Here is a 27423-nt window from a genome sequence, read left to right on the forward strand (position 1 = left end):
TCTGGAGTATAAGTTGAATATTTAAAAGCGATTTATTAACTACAATACCAAAACTAACCATGCACAAGTCATCATTCATGTCATTTCATGGAAATTTCAGGATTTTCCTCTTAATATGATACAACTTTGAGTGGTTTCTGGATTCTTAAGGGGGAAAATGGAACCAATTTTATCAAAAAATATAAGAGATTCTGTTGCAATCTAATAAACTTGTTCCTGAAAAAAACTTTGCACTCTGTTAAACTATACTCAAAAAAACAAGAGAGATTACAAGGAAAATAAGACTGTAGATTGCGCTCTCAAAACCCATACACTCAGAACATTAATAAAAATAATTCAAACAAATCTACACAGGCCATATATTTTTCCCCTTTTTAAAAAATTTATCAACTGTGTAACCTTTTATATTTTATACTAATTGACAATTTCCCATTTATGTATTTGTGAATACAATGCAGAATGATTAAATCAAGCTAATTAGCATTTCATCACCTCAGTTATTTTCTGTGATGAGAGCATTTGAAATTTACTGTTAGCATTTCTGAAATGTATAATGCATGATTATTAGCAATATTCACCATACTGGGCAAAAGATTTTAGAAAAGCAGGAAAACCTAATTCCTCCTGAGACTTTGTACCCTTTGACCATTATCACCCATTCTCTCCTTCCCCAGCCCTATAAGCACCATTCTACTCTCTACTTTTGTGAGTTGGACTGCCTAAGATTCCATGTCTTAGTGAGAATGTGTGGTATCTTTCTATGCCTGCTTATTTCACTTAGCATAAAGCCCTCCAGTACCATTCATGTTGGTGTATTCCATCTCTTTTTGGAGGCAGAATAGTATTCCATTGTGAAAGGACACCACATTTTCTTTATCCACTTAGGCTGATTCCACAACTTGGTTACTGTTAACAGCACTGCACGAATGTGAGAATGCAGACATCTCTTCAACAAACTGGTTTCAAATCTTTTGGGTAAATACCCAGAAGAGGGATTGCCAGATCTGTATCTTCATCCCTGAATTCCCTACAGTGCTGATATAGGTCATGTATGTGATAGATGCTCCATAAATGTTTCTTGGCTACAGATAAATCCTGCACCTGTCACTGTGATCAGCAGAAAATATGTCCAGATGAAAAAAGTTTGGTTATCAATTTTATGTAGGTTGGAAATTAGAGTCCAAAGACAGAGCTACTGAAGAGGGACTTTAGACTGTTGTGGCTATCAAGAAGCAGCATGTACAGTAAGAATCATAGCTCTAATAACAGAAGCAGGTTGAAGCAGACGATAATAAAAAAGAAGGCCTTATTTTTGCCTCTCTTTCAAAAACCTCATGTCACTGCACAGTTATGCTTCTACCCAAGATTTCAGATAGAAGAATTTTCCTCCTTCCTTCATGTTGTGTCCTCAACTACCCTAGGTAACAATTTGTCTGCACCTCAGTCTTTGCTTCCCTTGGTTAAATTTCTAATCCTTGTCATGTAAAACTTGTATTTGCATTGGTTTTCTACATATCCACCATATCTACGGTTTCTCCATACACATAAATTCTATTTATATATTTATTGATTGTTTATTCAAGTGATATATGAAATGTGAGGGCATTATTTCCTATTTAAGACCTAGCAGACACACAACTGGAGGAAGTTTAATATGATGCCACAAGTGTGTGGACAAGAGAGGACTCAGACCTAACAGTGATTTTATTATCCCATTCACTGAACAGCAGTATCGGGAAGTTCAAAATGCTAGGCACTACTATGATTTGAGAAGTGGGAGTTAAATCATAAGACTTCAGCGGCAGACAGAAGATCCTCAGGTAGCAGCAAAAAGAAAAGCAAAAGGTACTAATAAAAGATATGTGGATATTTTTCTTGTGCTAGAGTTATGATGCCGTCCGTGAGGACTGAGGTTGCAAATCCATGACTATTAAAACGCTCTTTAAGGAACTAAGTCTCTGCTGGGGAGATAGCTCAGTTGGTTAGAGTGCTCACCTCACATGCACAAGGCCCTGGGTTCAATTTCCAGCACCACAAAGAAAAAAAAAAAAGGAGGAACTAAGTCTGATTCTTTAAAAACATGCCTCATTTGCTGTTCCTGTGCCCAGCCTGCAGCCAGAGCAGCCATGGTCTCCACTGCAGTGGGCTACCTGGGTGTCAGGGCAATCCATGGCAGCAGCGAGCACCAAAATGACAGAATGCAGCAAGGAGCAGAGCAGGAGCTGGAGGCTCTTGAGTCTACCCACACGGATTCCTTCACAGGCAGGAGTGTCTCAGCTATGCCTGTGTACCTCCAGTCCTGTTCAGGTTCTCTCACCAGCAGTACAACTGTGCTGTGAGGTTGTTAATGGGATGAGTGAAGAGGGGTTTGAGCATGTCATTCCCTAGCTTGACTGCACACTGATCCAAGCCTCCTAACAACTAGTCTTCCAGAATCATAAATGGATCTCCTGATACCACATTCTCCTTCAGTAGTGCTTCACTTGACAAGGTTCTGCTAAGTATTATCAGAAAATCCTCCCAGTTCCACCATTACTATGACATCTAAGACTGGAGAAAATGATGAAACTGTTCAGACTACTCTCAAGTTCACATACAATGAAAAATATCCAGATGAGCTCCCCTGTAGGAAATATTCTCCCAGGAAAACCTAGAAGAAATTATGTCTCATATGTTTTAACATTATTAACATTGCAGGGTGAAGAAACTCTTGGTATGGTGATGATCTTTACTCTGGTAACAGTTACACAAGAAAAAATTAAACAATATGTTGATTTTTTTAGTAGATAAGATGAGAACTGATAAGAGGAAGAAAAGAAACAGAAAGATAAGCTGAAGAAGCAGAAAAGCAATTATTCCATTGCACTCCTGTTACAATTTCTTAAGTTGGAAGGCCAAGTTTGATGTGGAACTCTTGGAAATCAAAAAGAAAGAGATGAAAAAAGAAGGCCACCAGGAAAAAATTAATTAAGGGGGAAACAGCTATTAAAAACAGATCATAATCTTGACATATCTGATATCCAGTTCTTGTAGGATGCTGGAAATAATGTGGAGGTAGATGAGTCTTTGTTCCAGGAAATGAATGACTGGAGCCGGTAGATGAGAATGATCTAGACCACAATCCCGCTGACCCAGGGAGGGATATGGCCAACTAAGGGACTACCCCATCTGTGGAGAGGCTTGACTGCCACAGCTTCTGTGGCTATGCTGAGAGATTTTGATTCTCCTTTATTTTTCCTAAGAAAAAATATTTTTTAGGAGAATCGTTCTGATCACTTTCATCAATGAATTTAATAAACTAACCTTAAAATCAAAAAAATAAAAAAAACTTTCCTGAGTTCTGAACTAATTATGAAAAGGAAAAAAAAAAAAAAAAAAAAAAAAAAGACTGTTTCCTAGTGTGGAGTTGTAAGTCAGCTTTATTGCTTTTAGAACATTATCCCAGATTTCTACGATTTCACTTAGAAAATTAGGAAAATTCCAAAAGGAATAAAATCTTTTTAAAAGCAAGTCATACAGAAATAAGTTTTAATTACAACTGACATTTTAGATCTTGAAAAACTATGCCACTGATCTAATATTTACTTTAAAATATTAAAATAAAAAACTACTCATTAAGTAATTTGACCCCTTTGCCTCACTTTGTATACCTAAGAAAATAAAGTAGGAAGCAGAACCATAGAAAGAATGGTAACAATGCTGTATATTCAACAATAAAACTTAGGATCATGAAAGGATAACCATCCAAAGAAATCACCAGAAAAATTAGAATATGTGCCCCTATGTGATTTAATTCACTTTCCTGTGGCCAATGTTTTAGTATTAATCCTTTCAAGTTAATACTGGTTAGGTCATTCTAAAACCATGTGACACCCTCAAATAACAGAAGACAAACCAGAGGAGGCCTTTAGTTAAGGAAGTTGCATCACATGTTCATTTAACCAATACAAATTCACTGGTATAAAAGAGAATCAGATTCACTACAAGATGCATACCTAAAGGAATTCAAATGTTTCAACATATCTATAATCCTTTTTTTATCCAGTACAATAGTAAAACAGTAGCATTCAAATGTTGGTTGAATCCTTTTTGTCATTCCTTACAGAATTTTAAGTGGATACTAAAATAGAATATATTCCTACTTCCACAAAGAAGTAGAATGGACTGTTTTGGAATGGCTAGCATATCTGTTCTCTTCTAGAGGAGGGCTCCTCCCTCAGCACCATCCACTGCAAGACCTAGGGCCAGTCCAAGACCAGAAGGGGATCCAACTTGGGCCAAGGGAAACCTCCCTAGGATGTTTCCAACCAGGATTCAATTGCACCCTATGCCTTCACCTCTGATGCTGATAAAGTGGGGAAAGTGTCAGCTTAGAAGCAGCCAGTTTCAGTGTCTCTAGTCACATACAGGAAGGGCTCAACTGCAATCCTGAAGCCATGGAGCAGTAAGAGTGGAGATGAGGGAAGACACCACCAGCATTGATAACATGGAAGCCCTGGCCCTGAGCTCCTTACACTGCTGGCTTCCTGGCTTTGTAATACACAGTTATCCAGCCCTGTTTCTATTCTGCCACTCTTATCCCCCGCCACACACTTTAGACACTTCAAATTGATTTTCACTTCCTTGTACCAAGAGTACTAGTACAAATGGAGATACACGCACATAAAGGGTGTGAAGCTACCATGAAGCAGTAATGCCAGAGCAAGAGCTAAATAATTTAACAGATGTTACTTTAAACTCTAAGGGAGACCTAAGGTTGATGTTGACTTACATCATAGTATGGAAGATTTTAATAGCAGTCAAAGGTTTTACAAGACTGTTTTCACATACCCAACTATATATAATAATAATTCTGTAAGTCTGTACTAAATTGAATATCATATGCATTAAAATTGTTATTTATAATTTATAAGGGAAAATGAAGGCTATTAATCACCTATTTGCTCCTACAGAAAGCCTGAGTGCTTTGACCAGTTAGTGGAACCAGGCATCCATGTCGCTGTGGCAGCTCATACTAAAATTTTAGGCAATACCTTAGAGGAAACAAACTGACCTGCCTTGCATGTGTCATCTATAAATTGTCTGTAAATATCCATACAACAAGTAGCTAAGAAGTATCACAGAAACTATCAAAGTAAAATCAGTTTATTTCACCAATCCTGGCCTTTAAATAAAGGCTTCTGGCCATGAAGGAAGGAGAGTTATTAAAAATTAAAGAAGTAATATCAAGAGGATTTTGGAAAAAGCCACAAAAGTACACTAGGGACTTGTGGAGTATGTAAAGAAAGTGCTGAGAAGACATCATAAACTCTCCTTTCTGTTTTTCACTCCTAAATGATTTCTTCGCCTCTTCTATTCATTTTCCAGCCATTTACTGAGCTTTGTATCAGGCACTATAGGGGGTATAAAGATGAATGAGACACAACTGCAGCTCTCACAGATACTTATACAAATAAACATAATGCAGGAAATAATTCCCATAGAAAAGGTAACAGAAAATACTAGGAGAGCTCAGACTGAGGGAGGCCTTCAAATGAGAGATCAAATGAAATTTAGTTTTTCACCTTAGGTAATCAAATTCTCAATAGAAGAGTCACAAAGCACTCAAAAGGTAAATGTTGGAGGTTGCAGGGAGGGTGCTGTATAGCCAAAGACTAGAAATGATCACTCTTAGCACAAAAATTGTTATCTATATCTGGATGTAATTTGATAATTTAACAAAGGGCCTTGTAATATCACAGGAGCTTGGCCCAGAACAGAGAAACAAGTTCCGTAACTCAAACCCTCATGAACAATGGTTCTTTTCTCCCCTCTGGTGGAAGATTATTTGGATGAACTCCAAGGCCTCCAAGTGCACTGCCTGCCCATATGGTTCAAAGATGTGTTTCATCCTAGTTGTCCTGGATGCAGACTACCAAACTTGTCTCCCAAATTCCTTAAGGAAAATTTAGCTTTGGGAATTCTTACAACAGCTGGTCCTAAGGAACTTGGAAAGCATCTTTAGCTCTTTATTCTTCTCCCCAGCACCAATTCTTGTTTAGAAAAATCGAGGGTTTCACTTATCAGAATATAAAAAGCTAAATCAGTTGACTTTGCTTCATCAATCCTCCCCCAAAGCACCTGATTGCCTCATTAGTCTTTGTTTCTCCTGGTCATTCAAAGAAGATTCAGCTCATATAAAACACAGAGCTGTTTCCTGACTGACCCCATCAAGACCAGTAAGCAAACACTAACTCCAGCACACGCGGGACGGCTGACTTCCAGGAGCAGTGTGGGTCCACCTTGGTTCAGGTATTTCCTGGCACACTCTCCAGGGATATTGAGTTCAGAATTCTAAGGGATAAAACAGGCTTGATAAGAAGAAAAGAGACAACATCAGAGATGAAGCCATATAAACAAATGCACTAGAGCACTAGCTTCAACATAAACTCAGAGGCAGAACAGCTGGAGGGAGAAAGTGAGTTCAATGGAACAAACACGGGTTCTCAATCCAGGCCTTGGGCAAGACACCTTACTGACAGGAATAACAGTGGTGCCTATTCTTAAGAGCGTGGTTGTGAGGTGATCCAACATCCTAGAGCAATGCTTGGAAAAGCAAGAGTGTTAGATAATGGACACTGAGGACTGACCACGCACTAAGCTTGAGGCACCACAGGATACCCGGTTTCCTGTGACTTTACTTCAGTGTAAGGTCTGGAACTGGTCAGCCTGAGCTGTCAGGCCAGGTTCCAGCCACTCCTTGATTTCAGCAGTTCCTATTGATTCTTCTCCAGTACCGTATTTGTTTCTATGCCATAACACTTACGTTTCGAACCATTCCATGAAATTTAAACTACTTTTTTAAGAGCTATAGGGTTACCCCAAAGGCTTTCTTGATATTTCATTTGGCTAAAGCTAGCAGGAGGAATTTAAAGTTCAATATTAAGTTTTATGTTTCTCTTTTGCTCTCTCTTCCTCTCCTCCTCCTCCTCTTTTTCTCTCTCTCTCCCTCTCTCTCTCCTTCCTCCTTTTTTGTAATATTTCCCACTATAACTACAAAGCTGCAGCTTAAGAACAAATAAAAACTAAAAACCCATAGTTGCATAATGAATCTGTAAAAATAAGGTTTATTGAACAAATTAGGAGGATGACAAGAGAGACTTTACAAACATCATAACACACAAGGGAAATTTACTGAGTAGCAAATGCTAGGAGAAATGATATTTATATTTATCAACAGAACAATCCGCTACATAATACATAATTGACTGCTAGTGCAAACTTTGAACAAGATTTAAAAAAAAAAAATTATCCAGAATCAATTTCGCCAATATCAACCAAATAGCTTTTCAAATAAACAGTTCTAAATTGGCAGGCACTCATTTCCAAAAACTTTGGGGGTGTTTTAAGCTAACTGATGCCAATCAGGAAGAAGAACTCTATCTTCTGAGAGCATACTAAACAAAATGTTCTATCTGATAAAAGAAGGAATAAAATTATGAGACATCGGCTTTCAATACATACACAAATAACTGGATTTCTTATTAAAATCTGGTGAATCATCCATGATGCATAGATCTACGCAGAAGCAGAATCTACCCACGTGTTAATCCTCAATCAGAAAAACCCACAACTGTTCTGCTTGTCCTCTCATGTACAAAAGCATTTCACCTCTATGTGTGAGTAGCATAAGGTGCTACAACTGAGAGACTGAATTTTAAAAACAGTAAGAAAATTTATAGATAGAATTCATTATTGTACTATATAATTTAATTAGCTTAAAATTAAAATGAGAATATAAACTTTAGTGAAAATTATTGGTAGAGCACAAGTATATAAGCACAAGTCCTCTTCTCAAAGGTATTCCCCCTACTCTGAAAATGTAAGCTCTAATTATGTGGGTAACTGATTTTAGCTAATCTAACCTTACCTAAGTAGCATGTGTCAGTTAATTCTTGGGTACTTAAGTACTTTTGTTTTTTCACAGTTGGCATGCCCATGAAACACTATTTTTGTAAGTAGGAATAATTATTTGCAAAGGTGATTGATTCTTTTAACCCTATTTAGATATTTTTAAAGAATTAGAATAACATAACTTTTGCCTACTTTGCTTCAGACACAGAAACACTTCTATATCTATGTTCTCTAAAATTTATATTTTGAGATTACATCTAGGTTTATAGGCAACCTCTTACAGGGCTGCTCAGTTTCACGTCAGTTCAAAGCCAGCATCTAACACATGAAACTATAAGGAAGAAAAGCACTCAGAGATTTGACACCTTATCAAACAACTCCAGGCACCACAGAAAATGGAACAGTTCTCTTTCAATGACAATTTTCCCATGTGTACAGGGTCTGTAAATATTAGAGTTAAGAGTGTCATCAGATACAGTGTGTCTTCCCTTCGTTTACTGAAAAGAGGGATAAAATCGTCATTCCTCACAAACCTGAATCTCCCTTGGTGCTCTACCCCTCCCAGCTTTAGCTCCACTCCTCTAATTTTCTTTATATCAAAATTCCTCAAAAGGAGAAGCTAACCACAACCTCCTCTCCTTTCATTTACTCTTCAACCCATTTTAATCAGGCTCCTACTGTCTCTGTTCCACTAAGTGTCAGCAATGGCTTCCTCGAGGCCAATTCCAGTGGGCAATTCCTCGACCTTACCTGAACGTCTCAGCAGCATCTGACACAACTGATCAGCTCTTCCTCCCTCAAACTCTTTCTTCACTGGGGCTCCAAACACCACACACCCCTAGTTATCCTCCTGCTTCGCTGTTCACTACTCCAGGATCCTTTGCAGGACTCTCCTCCTCTTCTCGACCTCGTAACACTGACCTGTTGCAGGACGAGGGCCTCAGACCTCTTTTCATCTCTGTCTACACTCCCTTCATAAGTGATCTGATCACATTCCATTGCTGAAATACCATCAATACACATCAATACCAAAAATACACATCAATACCAAAAACTTTTTTATATATCTAGACCCAACCTTTCCTTTATCTTCAGTCTTATACTGATGACACAAGACTTCTGGATACTGTTATCGGCTTTCCACCCTGTGACAAATATCTGAGATAATCAACTTATAGGAGAAAGGATTTACGTTGGCTCACAGTTTCAGAGGTTTCAAAACATAGTCTTTTGGCCCTGTTGTTTGGGCCTGTGGCAGCATAGTACATCAGAGCAGGAGCACGGAGCAGAGGAAGTTGTTTACATTAAGGCAGTTGGGAAGCAAAGAGAAAAAAAAGAGGAAGATGCCAGGGTCTGAATACCTACTTCGAGGGCATATCCTGAAGTTCTAACTTCCTTCCACTAGACCCCACCTCCTACAGGTACCACCACTTTCCAACAGCACCAAAGATTGGCACCCAGGCCTTTAGCATATAAGCCTTTGCGGGACACTTTAGAGTCAAATAATAACAGGTATCTAATAGGATCTCAAGGTTAACAAGTCCAAACTCAAATTCCTGATTCCATAACCTCTCAAAGCTCTGCTCCTCCTAATAATTCCCCACCTCAAAATGGACCTACCTTTAACTCATACAATTTCTCTAATCAAAAATTCAGGACTCTCTGAATGTGCTCATACCCTACATTATATCCACCAGCTCGTTCTTCAACAAACTTATTCAAATCCAAGGGCCTCTTAGCACTTGTACTACTCCAAACAAGTCTAAGCCACCATCATATCTCACCTATACGATCACAATGGCCTCCTAACTGTCTTTGAGTCATTACTGTCCTGTTCTTCCCCATCCCAGGGTCTGCTCTACACAACAGTCAGAGTCTAAAAGTATCACTGTCCTCCTCAAAACCCCAAACAGCTTCTGAGTTGGAACAATACACTACGACGTCCTAACCATGGCTCCTTGCCCACTGGACACCAGCCACTTAGCTCCTTACTGTTTCTTAAGAACATTAAGCACAGTCAGGCACAGCGGCACATGTCTGTAATCCTAGGGGCTCAGGAGTCTGAGACAGGAGGACTGCAAGTTCAAAGCCAGCCTCAGGAACTTAGTGAGACCCTGTCTCAAAAAAAAAAAAAAAGAAAAAAAAAAACCCCAAGAAGGAGTGGGGATGTATCTCACTGGCAAAGAGTTCCCGGGTTCAATCTCAGTACCAAACAAACATTGAGCCCTCTCGCCCTCTCCACCTTCAGGCCTCTTCTAGAAACATCCTTTCACTAGATATTACCAAGGCTTGCTCCCTCCCTTCTTTCAGATCTACACTCAAAAGTCATCCTTTCAGAATTGTCGCAGGACACCTCCTTCCATCTCTCTCTTTTCCCTTGCCTTCCTTTGGTTTATATTCCTTATACTTGGCCTGACCAAATTATATATCTATTATCTGCCTGTCACCTTTATTTAAATAAAAGTTAGTGGGCATATATTTGCCTCACTCTTAAAATTCCAGGGTCAAGAACAGCGCCTGGAAAACAGCAGATGCTCAGTAAACATCTGTTGAACACACACATGAAAGAGTCATTTCTATACTCTTACTCATTGTTTACTGAAGTAAATAATATGTGTTTCTTTATTGATTTGATACCTATGGTAAAAAGCCAAAAAAAAAATCATTAAGTATTTTTTCAAGTTATATTGGTAGAGCCTCATAATGTCAGGTAGAAAATTTCTGCACAGAAAGAGCTACATGCGCAAAACAAAGAAGATAGGAAAAATTTTAAAAGATATTTGAAGGAATACAGGGAGTTCCCTGTAGGAAAGCTAGGAAGAGATTAGGGATAAAGAAGAAGGACAGGTGAAAAATAAGGTGTGGGATAAGGCGGAAAGCAAGACAAAGGGCAACATGACAGGTCTTGTGGGTTGGCCTGAGCTCTGGGTGACATCTTACAGGGAACAGGAAAACATCGGTCAGAATGTCCTTTGGGAGAAATTATTCTGGGCACATAAGATTATATAACCCATATACTCATATATTCTTAGTTGAAGAGTAACTAAGCTACTCCAGAGAAGCACAAAGATAAGACATACAAGCAGATCAGTTTTAATTATTATTAATACCCTTTATTCCCTTATCATTCATACCTAAACAATATTCATAGTTTCTTGCTCACAAACCTTTAACGGATCAATTTTCCTTGTGAGCTAGTTTCTCAGCAAGTCCAATTTAACTATTTTCAGCTTTTAATCAATTAGCTCTTTAAGAACACTTATATGACAATCTTTAATTAATACAGATTCCTGTGTATACACAGTGAATCAGTTAACTTCCTTAGAACATTAATTGTTAATATTGCTTTGGGTAGTGAAATGTTCAACAAGGCAATTCAATCATAGTTATTCTAATTAGTTAAAAAACTGATATCTGAGTACTAAGATATCAAAACAGTATAAAGCTTATCCAAGGTAGAATTCAAATTAAGAGTTCAGCTGGTTTAGACAAGAAGCATTTAAGAAGTCTTATATTTTTATGTTTAAAACAGCTGGTTTGATTTTAAAATTTAATAATTTAATAGAGAAGGTACTCAGTTTACTGAGTTTCTTTTTTAATCAGACACCTTTTAATGAAAATCAAAAGGGCATGCTTAAACCAGTTTCATCAATCATCTGCTTCACTTCTTGGCTTCCTCTGTATCCTTACCCTTTATGACGTCATCACTGCCTTCCTGACCTTAGAGCTCACTCTCCACTTCTCACTTGGCAGTTGCTCCATCTCTGAGTGCCTCACAGAAACATACTGAACACCCTCCACGCATGGTGCAGTGTCTAACTAACCCACAGGGCACAAAGATAAAGGACGAGATCCCTCCCTGCTGCCACCACCCAACCTTTCATCCTTTCCACCTTGTGGGCGTCACAAAACATGCACTATCCCTCTGACTCACACGACCTACCTATATCTCCTTTTATATCCTCGCCCAAATGACTTCATTCCAATGGCATAGCTGTTCTCCCTCAGTGATCTTTCTTCCATTAGCCTCTTGACACTGTAGGTCTGTTTTTAAAAGCAGCAAAACAACTCAGAATATGAACAATGTTAAACAATTCCTCTCTGATCAGTTAGCAAGTTTATGATGAGTACCAAATAAGAGAGGATCTAAAGAGAAGCGTTACAAAGAATAAACAAAGGCAGGAGACCCAAGGTCAGTGACTAGGTGGACATTCTGTCACTGGACTCCACGAACTCTGAGTCCACAGAGGTGACTTTACTCTGGGGACACACAACACACTTCTTTTGCAGCATGAACTTGTCCAATTTCCGCCCTCCTGATCCATGTCCCTGAATGAACCTTTCCTACAAATTCCAAACACTGCCACCACAGGTGTACAGTGTGAAGGGGACAGCCATAAGGACAGGAATTTGTGTAAGTTATTCACTATAAAGACAAGTTATAGAACAATGGGGACACCCCCGAAAACCTCTGTCCTGGCTGGAACACCTGCCTGGTGGGTGCTGCGTTGGCAAACTTCCTCTAAATCTGTTTTGGCATCACAGACCAGGGTCTACTCCAGGTCAGCTTATATAACTTAAAAAACTTCTGTTCAATAAATATTTAAGTAGGAAGAAGTACAGTTGTTTTAAATTTTAAAAACGACCTTTAGACATCCACCTTAGTATTTACATTCCACAGAAGTAGTCACATATTAAATACCTTTGGGAAGAATACACAGAGTAACCATTTCAAAATGGAAAAAAAGCAAATATGTACAAAATCTGAAATTCTTCCTATAAGAGCATGAAAAAGGAAACTGGTTTTTCACACACAGGCTAAAAGTACTATTCTTTCATTCATGTGCTCCACATTTGTATGCACCTTTTCCTAGCACACCCTACAAGCTATAGAACCCTGCAGGCAGAATGCTTTTCTCTGGGGAGAATTTTTTTCTAACTTGATAGAAGTGGCCTGAATTTAAAGCAGTTTTTCTTTGTCATCAGAACAGTGCAGTGACCTCTATGCAAAATATAATGAAAAACGCAAATCAATGCTCTAAGGTGGAAAATGAAACCTGGGTTTGCATCTGCAAAGATATCCAATCTGTAAGTTCAGAGTTCTTTCACACAACCGAAACAAAGAAAATATAAATAATCCTATGCATGTAGGAACCCTCATGACAACGGTCTCTCCCACAGAAGACCTGCATACCACTGGGAAACAGATTCTGATTACCATCCTTCTTCCCACCTTTTCTATATTGTCAAAAAATGATACATAGAAATACTGATGGCGTCAAAATATGATGAAAATACCAAGGACATAGACCCAACCTGCTATTACATTCCAATAAAATTTCCGGCCCATAGCAAATATGAAACTTATTTAAATGGAAAAACCATCAGATTCAGAAAGAATGAATACAGTCTAGTTTGCTAAATGCAGGCAGGGTTTCCATAAATATTACAGGCTTGACCAAAGAGCTATATGATCATGGGTCAGGGTCTTGAGATCATTATCTCCTTTTCATAAAACTGGCCAGTACGGCAGTGATAACTGCCCAGTGCTCAACTTCATGATCAGGGTGTGGTAAGAAAATTTAACTCTTTCCTCCAAGAATGGGAAGGGTGTCTAGAAGACCTGGGAAAAACCACCTGGGGCTTAAACCTAAAGAGACAGTCTCTTCCTACAACTATGAGAAGGATCACCTATAAGCTTCAATTCCACACCAAATAAACTGAGCCATATCCTGAAGAGTATGAGGAACCTCTGTTCAGCAGTGAGGGGCACAACTAGGCCTGACAGGAATGAGGATAGATTTTAGATGTGTAAAATGATGAGTCCTGTTGCTACTCCTGCAGTAGCATAGGCAAAAAAAGGGGAAAAAAAAATAAAACGAAAAGACAGGAACAGAAAATAAATTTGAGGAATAATAGGCACACAAAATCAACAGAATGAGGATATTTAAAAAGAGGGAGGTGCTGACGATGATGACAGTGACTGTAACTGACCCTACTCTCATTAAAATGCACTGACTGATTCAGCCTGCCAGTCACTGTACTCAGTGCTGGTTCGTGTTATTAGACAGTTCATGTGTTTGTTGTTGGAATATTCAAGGCTCTTCGTTGGTCACTTCAGGAAGGAAGTAAGGGGAGAAAGGCAAGGAAGATCAGAGGAGGGCTGAGGAAAGTGCTAACTGAGGACATAAAGAGAGCTTACCCAGTGTGTGGTATAGGAGTCGGGCACTGTTATTCTCCCTACTTCACGTATGAGAAAGATAAGGTTGAGGGATGCTGAGCAGCATGCCCAGCATCACAGGATACATGGTGGAGTTGGAACTCAAGTCTGTGCCTGCTGATAACGAGGCCTGCAGGCCAAATTGCTCCCTGTGCTCTGGGCCTCCAAAGATTCTGAATCCAAGGGGGCCCAGAAAGTAGTATTCGCCTAAAAGTACATAAAGCTTATTATAAGACACTGGAACTCTATACTACTACTCATCTTCTGGCTTCTGTGGGTAGTCTGATGTCATGATCTTTAACAATCTTGTTATTCCTTCCTTCATATAACGTATGATGAGTGCTTCAGACACAATGAGGATATTCTGTTTCCCAGTGGAACTCCATGGATGGGCAGCAATAGTGGCGCTGGGACTAAAGTATTCTTCATCCAGCACACCCTTACCTTCTACAGAAGCAGTCATATCATCTGCACTCCTTCATTGCCTAGAAGGCTTTTCATTTTTCCTCAAGTTCATCATTTGGTGTCCAGGTAGCTGGTGTTTATCTGCCCAAATGTGAGAAGAGCTCAAGCATCAAGCTGTCCAGTGGTCTAACACCTATGTACACAAACTAGGACCTCACAAAGAAAAACTGTGGACATTCAAAGCTGAAACCTGCAGATTATTTTATGACCTCTGAAAATGTGCTAACCCATCTTCTCCCAGTTGTGCAAAGTGGTTGGTTACAGAGAGAGGAGGAAGTATTATGATTGGGTCAATAACAAACATCTTTGAGGCACTAGAGATGTTACCCCCTCTTGTCCTCTGTGTGGCTGTTTGACTATGGTTACTATGAAACCAAACTGGTCTTAGCATACTTTCAAGATGCCCAAGGGCCTCAACAACACAAGAGGGGACCTAGTCTCCACTGAGCTCTGGCTGAAATGTACTGCTGAGTTGATCCTTGCCCTCTGAGACAGTACAGTTTGATAAGGTCTTTATTTTGCCATTTTTACTGTACTAGTACTAAGATAATAAACAGTTCATTCTTTCATAGACTTTTGCTTTATTTAGAAACATATTCTGCAAGTCCTTTAATGTCTATCATGGTTGAGATAAAAACTGAAGGCACTTTATATTGACACAAAGTCATCATTCCAGTGTCAGTTACTACTTCAAGTCATAATAGTACAGATCATGGACCCTCAGCCAGATGGTCTAGATTCACATCCTGACTCTTCTGCTTACCACATATCTAACTTCTAGCAAGCTCCTTCACCCCCCTGAACTTACTTGCCAGAAAATGGGAATAATGATGGTACCAATTCCTAGGGACTGATTGGAGAATTGTGTGTGTGTGTGTGTGTGTGTGTGTGTAAAATAAAACAAAAATAACACTTGCTAAATATACTCCGTCAATGCATTAAGGAGTGAGATGTGAAACCAGTTTTAATGTGCTCAGAAGCTAATTAACATAAATTCTTATACATGTGTCAGTATAAGAAATGTTATAAATATATGTAACAAAAATATAAGAAATACCAAAGAGAGGAAAGTGTGCTTTTATATAAATGCATTTTCCTTGTTTAGGAGACATAGACAAAAATATGCTAAATGTATATAATATACAGAAAACAGATATGAGAAAGTGTTAGCCTTTCCTTGATAAGACACTAAACAGATAACCCTAGTTACACTATTTTAGCAAACACAAATATAAAATGGTTCTTGATATTTTTAGATGTCTAGCTAAACTTGTTTGTTACAGGACTATTAAAGATTAAAGATTATCCTTGATAATTAACAAATAATAATTCATCATTGTGAACCTTCATGGAGTTGTTCTATCAGATGGAAAAATACAAACAAATAAAACATTAAAACCATAAAATCTGAATTATTTTTATTGTTCAATTTATTTTCTGTAATAGAATCTATAAAATGTATGGTAGCCACAGGTGTTTTTCAAGTTGCCTGCTTCTCTGTATAGTCATAAAACAGTGAAAGAATGGCAGAAACAGAAAGAAAATGTGTCTGGGGCAAACTATATTATTAATTCTTTCTTTTTTTTTTTTTTTTTTTTTGGTGAGGGGGTACTGGGGATTGCTTGCCACTTTATAACCATATAGCTAACCAACACACTACTAAGCCTTACATATGAACAGAGGTGCCAATCACCACATGGGACTCAATCTTAAACAAGAGACAGAAATGATAATCATGTACTTAAGAACAGACTCCAACATATAAGAACAACATACAAAAATAGACTTTGAATAATGGAGGTGTGAATTTAACATAGACATTACCCAGAAGAATAAAAGTAAAGGATAATATAAATTGTTTAAAACTATATTTACTATTCCTAGAGAATATTGAATTATTCCTTAATAATTTAAGTACAGTCAAAACAAATAGAACCTATAATATAGTATCTTCAGAGAGAGATGATATCACATATATAAAATAAGAAGAGAATGCTAATAAAAGAAGTAATCACTGATCAGAAAGATGATGACTAACCTTAAAAATATGATAAAAATTTAAATCAAGGAGTTAGAAAACAAAGTCAAGGAAATATTCTAGAAATCAGAAACAAAACACTAAGGAATGGCAACTGCAAATGAACATCAGAGAATCTCAGAATACTATTTCAGTAATTTAGCACATCCAAAATCTAACTAAAAGCTATTTCAGAAAGTAGGAAAATTAAAGAGATAGATAATTAACAAAGTAATAAAACCAGAGAAGTTTCAGCATCAAACAAGTCTCTAGATTCATCCCACAATCAAGTCACCAGTCTTTGGATTTGAAGAGCCCTAAAAATGCTCAACCTAACAAATGGAAAAAAGGGACCTGTAATAAGGCAAATTATGAAATTTGATCATACATAAAATAATAATCTAAAAAGATCCCAAGAGCTTCCAAAGGAAAAAAATTAAAACACATGTGTACACACATTTAGTTAGCAATTAAAGTGGCAAAGACTTCCTAAAAGTAAAAATGGGATACAGATGACAAAAAAAGAGTAATGATTTCAAAATTCTGTGGGGACAGATGTGTGTGTGTGTGTGTGTGTGTGTGTGTGTGTGTGTAGATAGTTTGATAGACAGAACTTTATACTCAGCCCAACATATCAATCCAATAGAAATAAAATAGAAATAAAGGCAGTAGTACCACAATGAAAGAGACAAAAACAGCCTCCTACATTCCTTTCCTTAGGAAATATGTTAGTCAGTTTTCCATCAGTGCGACCAGAATACCTGACAAGAACAACTTAGAGAAGAAAGCTTATTTTGACTCACAGTCTCAGAGGTTCAGTCCATGGTAGGCTGACTCCATTGCTCCGGGCTTGAGATGAGGCAGAGCCTCAAGGTAGAAGAACATGGTGGAGGAGTGCTGTTCTGCTCATGGACTCCAAGAAGCAGGGAGAAAGGGAAGATCCAGGCACCAGGGAGACCCCAAAGGCACACCCTCACTGATCTACTTCCTCCAATCGAACCCCATTTGCCTATAGTTACCACCTAGTTAGTCCATTTAAACTAGTATTGGCTGATTAAGTTACAGTTCCCATAACTAATCATTTCACCTCTGAACATTCCTGCTTTATCTCACATGAGCTTATGGGGCAAGACTTCATACCTAAACCATAACAGGAAGCTACTGACTTAAGTGCTCTTCCAAACAAGAAAGCAGAAGTGGGAGATCCTGATTTGAGCAATCCAGGAAGACAGAGCACTGAAGGATGTTTGGGAATCATGAAGCATCTTCAGGCCTAAGATAAAAGCCATTTGTCCTAGATTTAGAAAAGCAAGAGCTATGGAATAGAGGCACCTAAGTGCATTTAATCACATGAAAGATTTTGTGGGGGAGGGAGTATAAAGGTAGGGACATAACTAAATTAAAAGTGTCAGTTACTAAGTCAAGATGAAAGAAAATGTTGTATAAGGAAGGGAGTATATTCATAAAATACTTGTTGGTTCTTAAGGAGTATGAATACACAATGCATCAGGGCTGGGGATATAGCTCAGTTGGTAGAGTGCTTGCCTTGCATACACAAGGCCCTAGATTCAATTCCCAGCACCACAAAAAATAAATAAAGAAAAAAAAGATATACACACATACACCTATATACATACACACACATATATATACACATACACATATTTATATATATATATATACACACGTACACACACACACACACACACACTAACACATACATACACACAATGCATCAAAGCAGAGGTTGTATAAAAACTGACAGCCCCTACAAGAATAATTTCCATGAGTGGCCATAAATTATAGATAATTTTTAAATTAATTTTAAAAAGTAAGTCTAAAAATATTTGGGCAATTGTGGCATCATTTTGAATAAACATGTGGCCATCCAATCTAGATAATACTTGAAAGTCAGTCTTCGAGAGATAGTATGTAATAGAATGTCTGGGTATAAGTATCCAAAAACCAAAACCAACAAAACAAAAAATATATTCTTAGCTTACAAAAGAAGTGTTAGACCATCAATCAATAACATAAGAAGGAAAGTCATAACAATAGGCTCCCAAATATTTGCCATAACTTGTATCTTTAAAACAATTCCAAATATAAAATGCATAGATTTCTCAGATTGAAGCACATCACCTTTGGGTTTTCTTTATTTTGTATGCCTTTAAATGCAACACACATGTAGTGTGAGACTGTATGTAGAAACTTCAATTCATCTGAAACAAAACTGCTAATTTACCCCACAGGAACCCCGAAACCGGCTCATTCAACAATCTTCTCAAACCTCACTTATGGTAAGTTATTTAGGTCCAAAGCCATGATGACTCTCATGTGATATCCTATTTATTAGCAAATCTTGTTGGCTCTGCCTTCAAAATAAATGAAGCATCCAGCCACTTCTCAGTATCTCCAGGACAGCCACCCTAGTAGGACAGTGATGGTTTACCACCATCTTGGAGATAACTGCAGGGGCCTCTCAACAGATTTCCTGCCACTCCTGACTTTTCTTGGTACAACTGATCTTATTGGTGAAGTCACAAGTCACTCCACTCTCCTCAAAAACTTCCATTGGTTCCCCATCTCATTCAAGGTAAAAGCCATTTTTGGGGGGAGGGGTGGTACTTGAGATTGAACCCAGTTGCTCACATGGTAGGCAAGTACTCCCTACCACTGAACTACATCCCCATCCCTTTGTCCCCTAACCCCCAACTTATTTTGAGGCAAGAATCTCACTAAGTTTGAAACTAGCCTCAAACTTGTGATCCTCCTGCCTCAGCCTCCCAAGTGGCTGGGAGTGTGTGCTATGGTGAGAAAAAGTCAATTTTATAGCAACCTGCAATTACCTAGTGTCTTGCATTTCTGATTTCACTCTTATTACTCTCCACCCACAGCAGCTTCCCTATCCTTCCCTCTACCTGAAATATCTTGCATGCATCCACCTGCTCCCCTCCCCCTTGGCCCCAAGGCTAAGCTCAAAAGTGTCCTTCTCCTGTGAAGTCTTGCCTATTAAAATCATCTACTTTCCTAACTCCTTTCTTGCTTTACTTTTCTCCATAGTACTTACCACCATCACATGAACAATTTTTACCTAGGTGTTTATTGCCTGCCTTCCTTCATCTTTTAAGTTTCATTAAGGCAGGAATTCTTGTCTGCCATGTTCATTCACTGCAGTATTCTTCATGGTTCAGAACTATGAAAAACATGTACTAGATGATTAGTAAACATTTCTGAATGAAGTGATCTGCAACTCACCAAATGAGGATTACATCTTAAAGTTATTGTTGTTGCTGTTGTAGGGGGGTTTTGTACCAGGGATTAAACCCAGGGGCACTTAACCACTGAGCCACATCCCCATCCCCTTATTTTCTTTTTAATTTTAGATAAGATCTCACTAAATTCCTAAGGCTGGCTTTGAACTCTCAATCCTCCTGCCTCAGCCTCCTGAGTCACTGGGATCACAGGTATGTGCCACTATGCCTGGCTGATTTTTTTAATATACTATTAAAATATTACTTATCTTGATTACTGAGTTTTTTTTTTTTTTTTTTTTTTTTTTGGCGAGTCCCAGGTGACTGAATGACTCATGTCACGCTACCCACAGTCTACATCTTAAAGATTTTTTAAAATATTTTCAAGTACTTAGTACCGTGAACAGAATTAAAATTTTAAACATTAGAATGTAAAGAACACACATCTGAGTTGAGCACCAAGGAAATAAAGGTCATATTTATAATTAAACTTACAGATTATTTCTGGTTTCATTTTCATTTGTTTACTTTCTAATCTTTGTTGAAATGAACTCTGACAAGTGTTAATTATTTTAATGTATCCTTTTTTGCTCCTAAAAGATATTGATGCAAAAATCACTTAATTAAAATTGCGTGGAAAATTCCATACACTTACCATATCAATTTTTAAATTTTCCATTAATTACATTTTTAAGTAATGTATGAGGTTGCTCATAAAATGACACAGCTAAAGGATGCCTCATTGCCTCATTCTGTAGCTAGAGAACGCCATCTGGCTCAATATGAGAGAAACCACAGTTACCTTGAATAAATGTAGAATTTACAGTTGCCAAAGGGGCTTCCTTTCAAGAGGAAATAAATTAGGTTGGGGTATTTTGCTTACTTAATAAATACTTCCTAAAGAAAAATTATATAGACTTAGGAAAGAAATTAATAAAAAATATTTTAAATCATAATAATAATGGCTATGATATTTTAAATCATAATAATCATGTATTATCATATTTAATCTGTTTAGTAATCCTTTGAGGTAAGTAGGTATTATTGTTAATCCCATTTTACAGGTGGGGAAACTGGACCACTGAAAAGCCACTTGACAGAAATCCTAGAAGAGTTACAATTCAAATCCAGGTGATCTTCTAATACAACAAATGCCAACCAAACCCACTTCATGTGCCTTTCACAGCACTAAAAAAAAAAGTGGAAACATGCCATAATAAAGGTTAATAGTATAAAGTTATGGACCCTCAATTTTGAGGGTATATCATTTTATTAAAACTTAAGATGCCAAGGACAAATGATTAGACTCTTCTAATGCAGTTCTATATGTATCCACTAAACACACACACACACACACACACACACACCCCCACACACACACGCACATGCATTAATTTTTTAAATGTAAACAAAAGCTAAAAATGAGGGTTCAGGTGTCAATACAGTAGCAAGAGTCCATAAAGGAAGTCTTAATGACAACCGTGAATCCTGAAATTTTATAAAAGTTTTCCCAAACACCAAAATTTTCCATTTCCATTGGTTCACCAAAGAATTATTTCCAAGTAATATACCAATTCTGAGCAACTTTCAAATTATTTATTTCATCTATTCAGCAAAAAAAATTCATTAACTACCTAGAACCTACCTGGAGGTAATTCAAAAATACATAAAATTTGTTTTATGTCTTCATATTGTTTATAGCAAATCATATATATTTTCAAATGTCATTTTGAGGTAAAAATTGCCTGAGTTATGGAAACTTTGTTTCTGAAAAGTGAATGAACTAAAGCAATCTGTACCCACCAACAATGAATTGACCACCCTTTCCCAAAGAAGATCTCCAGTCAATAACTGAAATACCCCTGAGTACCAACGCAGGGAAATGTGATTGTAACAATACCTCAGCCTTCTTCTCCTCAGACCAGGGCCTCACAGACCACAGTTTCAATCAGTGAAACATTTTCATTTTCATTTATGCACACCTTCCTTCCTAATACTCTCCTTCATTTTCTGTCATTTCTTGCTCACAAGTTAAAAGAGGTTCTCTACTCAAACCCAGCCTTCCTCCAAATCCTTCAGTCCATATATAAAACAAATGTTCCTGATGATAACAGATAAAAATAAAGGTACTATCTAATCTGTACCAAATAAAAAGAAAACTACAATTTTTGTGGCTAAATGTCACTAGAATCAACACCATCATCTTCTATGGCTCCTGGAAGTAACCACAAGTTCCTTCAAGAACTCCTCAAGTCTCTTTCCACTCTTGCTTGTCCCTGTATGCCAGAATTTTAGATAATTACATAAATAACTCCAGTACCCATGATGGCAGTATATGCTAATTGCCTGCTTACTTGTCTGAAAACTAGAGGCACTGAAGGTGAAAGAGCAGTAGAGGTCAAGTTCCACGGAGGGAAACCTTTTGGAGAGCAGTGGATTGCTCTGTCTTATTTGATAATCATTGTAATCCAATATGGTAGATTTTAGGAGCACATTCATTGTGGTGAGTGACATGGAGAAAAGGAGAAGGAAAAGGGACGGAAAGACTGCAAATTCATTATGGCTAGGGGGGTGTGAAGAAGTATTGTCACGTAGTACACGTTGTTGATACCCATGCATGTTATTTGAAACTATCTCTGAAATCACCACTGACTATATGAATACACAGTATAATGCCTGCTATCTCAGAAATTCCATTTTAAGACACTCTGCTACTGAGTCACTAAGAATGACAATCTAAATTACATTACCATAATATACTTTCAATATATCATGTTTACTTGCAATATATCACCCAACGTGTTTTCCAATTTCCTTTTGTAATTACCTGTTAGCTTTGAGTTTTTTGTTAATACCCATTACTGTCACTGCCCATGAATTATGAACTCAGTACTTACTATAACCTGCATGATTGTTGTCATTTCCATATAGTCTATAATGAAAAATGTTTTTAATCAAGTTATTATGCAGATATTTAATTATATATTCTAATAGTAATGATATATAGGTAAGGTAATTATAACTTAACAGAAAAAGATTGAGTCTTCACATGAAGTTTTTTAATATGATCACAAGATGACATGCTATTTCCATTTCTTTTTCCATTTGTTATTTTCTCAGGTGTCGTAACTGACTTTCATTAGAGGTCTATGACTGGTCTATGACTGATACGAGGTGTCAAAACCAGATATTGTCTGTCCCCAGGAAATCTCTGAAGCAATCCTTTTATTCAGCTCATTTCAGATGCAGAAGCAGGTTGCAGGAATGAGTTACACATGTGTATGGTAACTGCTGTGATCACCACCCTCCAACCTGGATTTCTTGAACTTCCCTCCTGACACTTTCCCTATGGCCTGAGACTTTTACTTTATATTTTATCATTCTAATATTGTTGATATTGACTAAGGTGAGATTGAGAAAAAAAAAAAAAAAATCAAAATCCCAAGTCACATTTCTCAGTTGTCAAATCTGGTAACTTAAATCAAGGTTTATTGGCTCTTTTCTGTCCTTGGGTATTTGCCATTGCTTTTAGTTGCAGCAACTGCTCCTATTTGCTTTAGATGATCAGCAAAAGAAAGATGCCACCATTTCATAATGGTATTTATCAGGGTACCTCAGGAATTGCTTTCATATTCAAAGTTGTACTTCACGACTAACGACTAACGATGTCTGTTTTGAATTTCTTTGGGAAAAAGGTTAATTGTGTTTCAAAGGTAAAACACTTTTTTAAATAACTGTCTACCTCCTTCTTGGGAACAAAGGGACTGTTAACCCAAAGTATCATGAGTATTAAACCTACCTAGATACCAAAACCTCCCAAAACCTTGCACGTCATCCCGTCTCTTTCCAGTTAGTTATCATCTACCTAGATCTCCTCTGGTGCTCACACCACATAGCTATTCTACTTTCCATAATCCCACTCCCACCTCTTCCCCTCGTCCAAACAGCCATTCTTATCTACCTCTGATCCAACCAAGAGCCTGCTCACCCTGAAGAATGTGATCTAGATCCCCGACCCCCAGTTTTTGCTTTTAATTGGCCTCCTTTGACCCAACAGTCCAGCAGTTCAGGGCTTCTTTACCAGCCTGACTTCCAAACCAGCCCTACAGAGAGCAGTAACACTGGTCAATTATCAGAGCGAAACCCATGTTGAGGAGGATTTTTTAAGTTCAGGAAAACTTTTAAAACATAATCCCAAAGCATATTTCATTACTCCAGCCATCCCTGAACTCTTCGGGCTTCTCACGTTTATGTGGCATTTTGCCGCCCACCCAGATCATGGGCTAGAAAATAGTGAAGACTTTTTTAACAAATTATCCCTTCCACCCTCCAGTGGATGGTTTGACCTAGTTGAAAGTCAATATTTCTAAGTTGCATAAGTCGCAGCTACTGCTTAGAAATTCATGAGTAGATCCCACATCCATAAATTTGCAGGCAGTCATGATGAATTAGTCTTTCTTCCTCCCTGGTCTTTAGCTCTCAAACAATTTGCTACTTGGTTATAGGTTTTCATCTTCTCTTAATCATACAATGAAACTGAACCACACTGCTCACCTAAAGTTTACTTTAAGCATGTTGGAATGTTTAAAATATGGACATTTTTAATGTTCCATTGGCTTTCTAAATAAATCTTTGTCTTAGGATTTATGGCCAGCAATCACAATTAGGATTCATAATTTTCCTCATGACTTACTTTTAGAAAATAATGTGAGAAATATTCCTTTGTTATTTTACATACTTTATGTGTCATTTTTAGTAAATTAATTTGGTTGACAATATTTACCACACTTATTCAAAAAAAGGGATACACTGAGGAACATAAGTCAGAGACCTCTTCTATTAATAAAGATAATGTTGGACTTCAGTTTTTAACTATGACATTCTTACTAAACATTTTTCTTACAGACCATATCTACCAGGAGCTTCTCAATGAAATAAACTAAACCATCTTGTATAATCAATTTTTCAAAGCTAATTCTCCAAATTCATTCACATTAGTACATGGCTGACTTTCAATCAATAACTCACAGGCAACTGAAAATGGTAATGATCTAAAATACCTTTTCCCTGAATTAAACTGCTCTGTGAAAGGTACTTCAAAACCTTACCTAGCTGGAAAGAGAAGGCAAAATATTTATTTAGAGATGAATGAGTAAATATTTGTAAACAAAAGATACCAGTTGAAAAAAACAAGACAATAAAACTCAGTACAGTAACCTAGAGAAAACTAAAAGTCATCATCGTCATCATCATAATAATAATAATTAATGTTCGTTAATTGAGAACTGCATACCAGTCCCTTTAAAATATGTCATTCGAACTTTATCAACAATCTCAATGAGGAAGCTACAACTATGAGAGAAACTGGAGCAAGTAATTTGCCTGAAAATACACACTATGCTATACTATTTGCTTAAAAATTAATATGTAGAATACAATAGCTTTCTTACGCATCAGTATCAAAAAACAGGAAATACAGTTGAATAAAATGTATAATCAAAATATCAAGTAATAAACAGGAAATTCACAGCATCTGCATGAGGAAAACTAGAAAATGCCAATAAGAACTAGGAGAAAACAGATCATTGGAAAGATGATTTGTCTTTAAACAAAAATATTTCAATATTCTAAAGATATAAATCCATCCTAAATTAATTTCTAAATTCAATGCTATGCTAATCGAAGTTTCCATAGGAAATAATTTAATTTTGAAAAAATTCTAATGATTACTGGAAAACAGAATACAAATATATTATGCTGCAGTAATTAAAAGAGGGTGGTACTGACATAGGAAAAGGAGGACGAATAATGTAATATGATCATCAAAATACAATCCAAATGTATATCGGAAATTAATTCACGACAATGGTGACACTTTGAAGCAGTAGAAAAGATGGATTCTTCAATAAAAGCTATTGAGACAACAGCAATTTGAAATAAAAGATGCATTCCCTACTCAATCCTTGTAGAAAAATACATTTAAGATAATACAAAAATGTAAATATAAAAGATGAAACTGTAAGAAGAAATTATGGGTGAATAGTTTTCTCATATTAGTATAGGGAAAAGTTGTATAAACATAATCCCAACACCAGAAACTGTAAGACTGATAGACCAGAGTTCCTAAAAATGAAAAAAAAAAAAAAAAAAAAATCTGTGCGTAAAAACATATATGTGCTTGAAAGAAATATGACACACTGGAAAAATCATGGATACACACACATACACACACACACATTAAAGATTACTGTTCCTAGCAATACAATTAGGTCTCACTAAGTATATTTCATTACCCCTACAGAAAAAAAAAAATGTAAACAAATAGGAAGACTACACACACATATACACACAAACATATAAAAAATGACCAATGACTAGTTTTTTAAAAACTCAACCTCACTAGAAATTAAAATAATTACAGGGCTAGGGATACAGCTCAATTGGTACAGTGCTTGCCTTGCATGCCCAAGGCCCTGGGTTCAATCCCCAGCACCACAAAAAATAGTAATAATAATGATAATAATTACAAATAAAATCTAAAATAATCAAATCAGATTTAAGGTGAAATAGGGTATATTATAATCAAATATTAGGAAATATGTCAAAGTAGTTTATTATACTAAGTCAAATCAGAAAAATTACATAATATAATTATGAATTAATCTATAATAATAAAAAGGCATCTTGTAACTTTTTATATAGTCCTATACTCAAAAAAATGATCAACTATTCATAAAAAGAAATTTACTTAACATGAGGAAGGGATTTGTAAGAAAATTGTAGCAAGCAGTCTTACTTACAGATGATACCTGAGGGAAGTTTTTGTGTGGGATCATGAGTTTCTTGGGACACTAAGGGAGTGGTTTATGGTCAAAGGAACTTGATAAAAATTGATGTTTGACTTTATAAAATGTTTCTCAGAAACTGTAATACACTCATATGTTCAATATGCCATAGAAGAAAAAGAAGGTTATAGGACATAGATGCTCATGTGTGTATGAGAGAGAGAGAGAGAATATAAAGGGGAGGAACCCTATAAACATAATAAGTATGTGTAGGAAGGAAGGATGGATGGATGGCAGAATGGATTGACTGAAGGACCGGCAAGTTTTAAAGAACTATAAACATGGTGTTGTGGTTTTAAAATATATACGCAACATTTTGATATGCCTCCCTTCAGAAGGCAGATCCTAATCCACTCCTTCCCTTCTGTGTGGACTGCGCCAGGAAACTGTTGAAGTTTGTTACCTATATGGAGGCTGAAAGTAAGGGACAGAGAGGAAAGGACACTACAGGTAATACTACTTCTCCAAGTATATCTTTCTATATAGTTTTGACTTTTGGAAGCATGTTAATGTTTCTAATATTCAAAAATTAAACAAGATGAGGAAGAAGAAATAAAACTGAAGTGAAACAAACCCAAATTGCAATTCAAATGAATATTATAACCACACTGCCACAAAGAAGAATGGCAACTAGGTGAGATGATGGATTTGTTAACTGACTTGACTGCTGACTACAGTAATTATGTAGGTCATTATATCCTCTGTATGTGTATATAAAAACATCATGCT

General features: G+C 37.0%; 1 protein-coding gene and 1 pseudogene across 5 annotated transcripts in view; one reads left to right on the forward strand and one right to left on the reverse strand.

Annotated features, from left to right (window-relative positions):
• The window catches only part of CDK14 (cyclin dependent kinase 14), a 603169-nt gene that overhangs the window by 483378 nt on the left and 92368 nt on the right, over positions 1-27423 (reverse strand). Inside the window, exon 1 of one of the 4 annotated variants that reach the window (XM_079152095.1) lies at positions 11833-11943. The exons of the other annotated variants lie outside the window; for them this stretch is intronic. The gene's annotated coding sequence lies outside the window, so the exon portion shown is untranslated. Of the gene's footprint in view, positions 1-11832; positions 11944-27423 lie in introns of those variants that run through there. 4 annotated transcript variants of the gene reach the window in all.
• On the forward strand, positions 2127-3155 carry LOC306668855 (RWD domain-containing protein 1-like; annotated as a pseudogene). Its single transcript has 2 exons — positions 2127-2322; positions 2503-3155. The product of its transcript is annotated as an RWD domain-containing protein 1-like (transcript).

Source organism: Sciurus vulgaris, assembly GCF_902686455.1.
Source record: "Sciurus vulgaris genome assembly, chromosome: 8".
NCBI classification, from domain to species: domain Eukaryota; kingdom Metazoa; phylum Chordata; class Mammalia; order Rodentia; family Sciuridae; genus Sciurus; species Sciurus vulgaris.